This window comes from Arachis stenosperma, chromosome 10 (assembly GCF_014773155.1).
Source record: "Arachis stenosperma cultivar V10309 chromosome 10, arast.V10309.gnm1.PFL2, whole genome shotgun sequence".
NCBI lineage: Eukaryota > Viridiplantae > Streptophyta > Magnoliopsida > Fabales > Fabaceae > Arachis > Arachis stenosperma.
Genome location: NC_080386.1, coordinates 80,353,983 through 80,361,418, shown reverse-complemented (window position 1 = coordinate 80,361,418; position 7,436 = coordinate 80,353,983). Strand labels below are relative to the sequence as shown.

At 36.8% G+C, this 7,436-nt stretch overlaps 1 non-coding gene across 1 annotated transcript; it reads right to left on the bottom strand.

The window, feature by feature from the left end:
• Positions 1–4,823: 4,823 nt before the first annotated feature.
• Positions 4,824–4,927, bottom strand: LOC130958810 (small nucleolar RNA R71). Its single transcript, XR_009077915.1, has one exon. It is a non-coding gene; the product is annotated as a small nucleolar RNA R71 (small nucleolar RNA).
• Between the last annotated feature and the right edge of the window lie 2,509 nt (positions 4,928–7,436).

The window sequence follows — 7,436 nt, the reverse complement described above, 5'->3', positions numbered from 1 at the left end:
TTTCCGTTACAACCGCGTTGTTGCATCTCTAGTCATCAAAAATCCACCACTGGAGCTTCAGGTAGCCGCCGTCATTGGAGGTAGCTGCCGGACCTGCCGCATGATAGGTTCAAAGGTCACTGTTGCTTTGTTTTTTTGTAGTAAGACTATTTGGTTCCGTTTCTGTATACATGTTTGGTTTATGAATTTCGATTATTCAAGGCAGGGTACTTTTCTTAAACTTATTAAATTTATTTTACTTTAAAGAATTATTACAAGTTGATATTAATGCGAAAAGTATATGTTTTGTGATTTCGTAAGTCTTATGGACTAAATTGAGCTGCTCTGGATGATTGAAATTGTTTGACTGGTGAAATTATTGACTATTTGAAAATGTTGAATATTTTGAGTTATTGATTTTGTTAAATTGGTGGTGGCCAAATTAGTTTTCTTAAGATTTGGAAATGTTTTGTTATTGAAAATGAGTTGACTTTTGAAAATATTTAATTTTGAATTTAATTTAATTCTGGAAATGATTTGATTTTTGAAAGATTCTAATATTGAAATTAGTTTGGTCCAAAAGAAATTTAATATTGAAATTTAATTTAAAACAAATTTAAAAAGGGTTCGATATTTGGAAACGGTTTGATTATTGAAAATGATTTGCTATTTGGAAATGAATGAGAAGGATTTGAGGAATGTTTTAATGGGACCCAAGAAGGGTGGCAGAGTTCGAGTTTTAGAGGGGATGTTTCTGAAACTTTTATGAAAATTGGAGGTTTTGTTTGAAGTGAATTATTTAGAAAAGAAGGAATTGATGATGATAATGAATTAAAAGTATGAGACTTGCAAAATTGAGATAAATTATTGATCCTCTGTATGTAAGATGTGACCGGGTATTTTAACTCCCCGAATTCCCCCATGGGCATGCCATATATATGTGTGTGTGTGTGTGTGTGTGTGTGTGTGTGTGTGTGTGTGTGTGTGTGTGTGTGATGAGCGGATAATTTATACGCTTTTTGGCATTGTTTTTAGCTAGTTTTTAGTAAGTTCAAGCTACTTTTAGAGATGTTTTCATTAGTTTTTATGTTAAATTCACATTTATGGACTTTACTATGAGTTTGTGTGTTTTTCTGTGATTTCAGGTAAATTCTGGCTGAAATTGAGGGACTTGAGCAAAACTCTGAAAAAAGGCTGACAAAAGGACTGCTGATGCTGTTGGAATCTGACCTCCCTGCACTCAAAATGGATTTTCTGGAGCTACAGAACTCCAAATGGCACTCTCTTAACGGCGTTGGAAAGTAGACATCCAGAGCTTTCCAGCAATATATAATAGTCCATACTTTATTAGGAAATTGACGACGTAACTTGGCGTTGAACGCCAAGTACATGCTGCTGTCTGGAGTTAAACGCCAGAAAAACGTCATGATCCGGAGTTGAACGCCCAAAACACGTCATAACTCGGAGTTCAACTCCAAGAGAAGCCTCAGCTCGTGGATAGATCAAGCTCAGCCCAAGCATGCACCAAGTGGGCCCCGGAAGTGGATTTATGCATCAATTACTTACTCATGTAAACCCTAGGAGCTAGTTTATTATAAATAGAACCTTTTACTATCATATTATCATCCTGGATTGTATTTTGAATCTGGTGATCACGTTTTGGGGGCTGGCCATTCGGCCATGCCTGAACCTTTTACTTATGTATTTTCAATGGTGGAGTTTCTGCACACCATAGATTAAGGGTGTGGAGCTCTGCTGTACCTCAAGTTTCAATACAATTACTATTACTTTTTATTCAATTCTCTCTTATTCTTATTCTAAGATATACGTTGCACAACACTTTGATGAATATGATGATCCGTGACACTCATCATCATTCTCACCTATGAACGCGCGTGATTGACAACCACTTCCGTTCTACCTTAGGCCGGGCGCATATCTCTTAGATTCCCCCAACAGAATCTTCGTGGTATAAGCTAGATAGATGGCGGCATTCATGAGGATCCGGAAAGTCTAACCTTGTCTGTGGTATTCCGAGTAGGATCCTGGGAATCCGGAAAGTCTAACCTTGTCTGTGGTATTCCGAGTAGGATTCCGGTATTGAATGACTGTGACGAGCTTCAAACTCCTGAAGGCTGGGCATTAGTGACAAACGCAAAAGAATCAATGGATTCTATTCCAACCTGATTGAGAACCGACAGATGATTAGCCGTGCTGTGACAGAGCATTTGGACCATTTTCACTTAGAGGATGGGAAGTAGCTATCAACCAAGGGTGATGCCTCCAGACGATTAGCCGTGCAGTGACAGCGCATAGGATCATTTTCCCGAGAGGATTGAAAGTAGCCATTGATGATAGAGATGCCCTACATACAGCTTGCCATGGAAAGGAGTAAGAAGGATTGAAGGAAGAGCGAGTAGTAAAGTAGAGTTTCAAGAGGAACACAGCATCTCCATACACCTATCTGAAATTCCCACTATTGATTTACATAAGTATTTCTATCCCTTTTATTTTCTATTTTATTATTAATTTTCGAAACCATAAACCAATTTAATCTGCCTAACTGAGATTTACAAGGTGACCATAGCTTGCTTCATACCAACAATCTCTGTGGGATCGACCCTTACTCACGTAAGGTTTATTACTTGGACGACCCAGTACACTTGCTGGTTAGTTGAACGGAGTTGTGAATTCAAATAGAGCCAATTATTAAATTTCGTACAAGTACAAAGACAATAGATCACAATTTCGTCCACCAAGTTTTTGGCGCCGTTGTCGGGGATTGTTCGAGTATGGACAACTGACGGTTCATCTTGTTGCTCAGATTAGGTAATTTTCTTTTCAAAAATCTTTTTAAAAAATTTTTCTTTTATTTTTCATTTTTCCTAACATTATTTTCGAAAAAAATTAATAAAAATACAAAAAAATTAGAAAATCATAAAAGCTAAAAATATTTTGTGTTTCTTGTTTGAGTCTTGAGTCAATTTTTAAGTTTGGTGTCAATTGCATGCTTTAAAATTTTTCTTGCATTTTTCGAAAATTTCATGCATTCATAGTGTTCTTCATGATCTTCAAGATGTTCTTGACAAGTCTTCTTGTTTGATCTTGATGTTTTCTTGTTTTGTGTTGTTTGTTGTTTTTCATGTGCATTTTTTGTTTGTTAGAGTCCATGCATTAAAGATTTCTAAGTTTGGTGTTTTGCATATTTTCTTTGCATCAAAAATTTTTCAAAAATATGTTCTTGATGTTCATCATGATCTTCAAAGTGTTCTTGGTGTTCATCTTGACATTCATAGCATTCTTGCATGCATTCATTGTTTTGATCTAAATATTTCATGCATTGAGTATTTTTGTTGTTTTTCTCTTTCATCATAAAAAATTCAAAAATAAAAAAAAAATATCTTTTCCTTATTTCCCTCCAAAATTTCGAAATTTTGGGTTGACTTGGTCAAAAATTTTTAAAATTAGTTGTTTCTTACAAGTCAAGTCAAAATTTCAATTTAAAAAAAAATCTTATCTTTTCAAAATCTTTTTCAAAAAAATCATATCTTTTCCATTTTTTATTTTCGAAAATTTTAAAAAAAATTATTTTTCAAAATCTTTTTCTTATCTTTATATCATATTTTCGAAAATATGCTAACAATTAATGTGATTGATTCAAAAATTTGAAGTTTGTTACTTTCTTGTTAAGAAAGGTTCAATCTTTAAGTTCTAGAATCTTATCTTGTAGTTTCTTGTTAGTTAAGTCATTTTAAAAAAAATTAAATCTTTTTCAAAATATCTTTTTCTTAAAAATCTTATCTTTTTATCTTATCTTTTTCAAAATTTTATCTTTTTCAAAATTTGATTTCAAAATATCTTATCTAACTTCTTTTCTTCTTATCTTTTTCAAATTTGATTTCAAATCTTTTTCAATCAACTAACTAACTTTTTATTTGTCTCTTATCTTTTTCAAAACCACCTAACTACTTTTTCCTCTTCAATTTTCGAAAATATCTCTCTCTTTTTCAAAAAAATTCTTTTTAATTAATTAATTGTTTTAAATTTTAATTTTAATTACATTCTATCTCTAATTTTCGAAAATCACTACCCCTTTTTTTTAAAATTATTTTCGAATTCTCTTCCTCTTTTCTTATTCTATTTAATTATTTATTTACTAACACTTCTCTTCACCCCCCTATCCTTACTCTTTATACAGACTATTCATTTTTTCTTCATTCTTCTCCCCTCTCTTTTTCTACTAACATAAAGGAATCTCTATACTGTGACATAGAGGATTCCTCTTCTTTTCTTGTTTTCTTCTCTTTCATATGAGCAGGAACAGGGAAAAAGGCACTCTTGTTGAAATTGATCCAGAACCTGAAAGGACTCTGAAGAGAAAATTAAAAGAAACTAAATTACAACAATCCAGAAATAACCTTTCAGAAATTTTCGAACAAGAGAAGGAGATGGCAGCCGAAAATAATAATAATGCAAGGAGAATGCTTGGTGACTTCACAAAGCCAACGTCCAAGTTTGATGGAAGAAGCATCTCCATTCCTGCCATTGGAGCCAACAACTTTGAGCTGAAACCTCAGCTAGTTGCCTTAATGCAACAAAACTGCAAGTTTTATGGACTTCCATCTGAAGATCCTTATCAGTTTTTAACTGAGTTCTTGCAGATCTGTGAGACTGTAAAGACGAATGGGGTTGATCATGAAGTCTACAGACTCATGCTTTTCCCTTTTGCTGTAAGAGACAGAGCTAGAATATGGTTGGATTCACAACCCAAGGATAGCCTGGACTCATGGGATAAGCTGGTCACTGCCTTCTTGGATAAATTCTTTCCTCCTCAAAAGCTGAGCAAGCTGAGAGTGGATGTTCAAATCTTCAAACAAAAAGATGGTGAATCCCTCTATGAAGCTTGGGAAAGATACAAGTAGCTGACCAAAAGATGTCCATCTGACATGTTTTCAGAGTGGACCATATTAGATATATTCTATTATGGTCTCTCTGAATTTTTGAAAATGTCATTGGACCATTCTGCAGGTGGATCCATTCACCTAAAGAAAACGCCTGAAGAGGCTCAAGAACTCATTGACATGGTTGCAAACAACCAATTCATGTACACTTCTGAGAGGAATTCCGTGAACAATGGGATACCTCAGAAGAAAGGAGTTCTTGAAATTGATACTCTGAATGCCATATTGGCTCAGAACAAAGTGTTGACTCAACAGGTCAACATGATCTCTCAAAAATTTGAATGGATGGCAACATGCATCCAACAGTACTAGAGAGGCAGCTTCTGAAGAAGCTTATGATCCTGAGAACCCTGCCATGGCAGAGGTTAATTACATGGGTGAACCTTATGGAAACACCTATAACTCATCATGGAGAAATCATCCAAATTTCTCATAGAAGGATCAACAAAAGCCTCAACAAGGCTTTAACAATGGTGGACGCAATAGGCTGAACAATAGCAAGCCATAACCATCATCTTCTCAGCAACAGACAGAGAATTCTGAACAAAACACCTCTAATTTAGCCAATGTAGTCTCTGATCTGTCAAAGGCCACTTTCAGTTTCATGAGTGAAACAAGATCCTCCATTAGAAATCTGGAGGCACAAGTGGGCCAGCTGAGTAAGAAAGTCATTGAAACTCCTCCCAGTATTCTCCCAAGCAATACAGAAGAGAATCCAAAAGGAGAGTGTAAGGCCATTGATATAATCAAAGTGGCCGAATGCACAAGGGAGGAGGAGGACGAAAATCCTAGTGAGAAAGACCTCCTGGGACGTCCCTCAAGCAAGAAGGAGTTTCCTATTAAGGATCCAAAGGAATCCGAGGCTCATATAGAGACCATAGAGATTCCATTAAATCTCCTTCTGCCATTCATGAGCTCTGAAGACTATTCATCCTCTGAAGAGGATGAAGATGTGACTGGAGAGCAAGTTGCTCAATATTTAGGAGCTATCATGAAGCTGAATGCCAAGTTATTTGGTAATGAGACTTGGGAAAGTGAACCTCCCTTGCTCATTAATGAACTGGATACTTGGATTCAGAAAATTCTACCTCAAAAGAAACAAGATCCTGGCAAGTTCTTAATACCCTGTACCATAGGCACCATGATCTTTGAAAAAGCTCTGTGTGATCTGGAGTCAGGGATAAATCTTATGCCACTCTCTGTAATGGAGAAGTTGGGGATCATTGAGGTACAACCTGCCTTGTTCTCATTACAACTGGCAGACAAGTCATTGAGACAAGCCTATGGAATAGTAGAGGACGTGTTAGTAAAGGTTGAAGGCCTTTACATCCCTGCTGATTTCATAATCTTAGACACTAGGAAGGAAGAGGATGATTGCATCATCCTTGGAAGACCTTTCCTAGCCACAGCAGGAGCTGTGATAGATGTCAACAGAGGTGAATTAGTCCTTCAATTGAATGGGGACTACCTTGTGTTTAAGGCACATGGCCATCCCTCTGTCACAAAAGAGAGTAAGCATGAAGAGCTTCTCTCAGTTCAGAGTCAAGAAGAGCCCACACAGTCAAACTCTAAGTTTGGTATTGTGAGGCCACAACCAAACTCTAAGTTTGGTGTTAAGACCCCATATCCAAACTCTAAGTTTGGTGTTGGCAACTATACAACATTGACCTGATCACCTTGTGGCTCCATGAGAGCCACTGTCAAGCTATTCACATTAAAGAAGCACTTGTTGGGAGGCAACCCAATTTTATTTATCTAATTTTTATTTTATTCTATTTTAATGTTATTTTGCGTTTTATTAGGTACATGATCATGAGGAGTCACGAAAAAAATAAAAAAAAATTAAAAATAGAGTCAAAAACAGAAGAAAAAAATTCACACCCTGGAGGACGCACAGGCTGGCGTTCAACGCCAGAACAAAGCATCATTCTGGCGCTGAACGCCAGAAACAAGCAACATTCTGGCGCTGAACGCCAGAAATGTGCCTAAAGAAGAAAAACTGGCGCTGAACGCCAGTAACAAGCATGAAACTGGCGTTCAACGCCAGAAACATGCTTTACATGGGCGTTGAACGCCCAGAATGTGCACCAATGGGCGTTTAAACGCCAAAATGGTGTGCAAAGGCATTTTACATGCCTATTTGGTGCAGGGATGAAATTTCTTGACACCTCAGGACCTGTGGACCCCACAGGATCACCTCAGGATCTGTGGACCCCACAGGATCCCCACCTACCATATTCCTACCTTACCTCCTAATCCTAGTTTTTGTGATTACTCTTCCCCATGTCACACTTCCCAACAACTTTCACCAATCACCTCAATTCCTCTTCCCAATTACCCCATTCACCACTCACATCCATCCACTCTTCCCCATAAACCCCACCTACCTTCAAAAATTCAAAACCATTTTCCCACCCATTCCCACCCTAAATGGCCGAATACATACCCCCCTCTCCCTATAAATACCCTTCCATTCTACTTCATTTTCACACAACA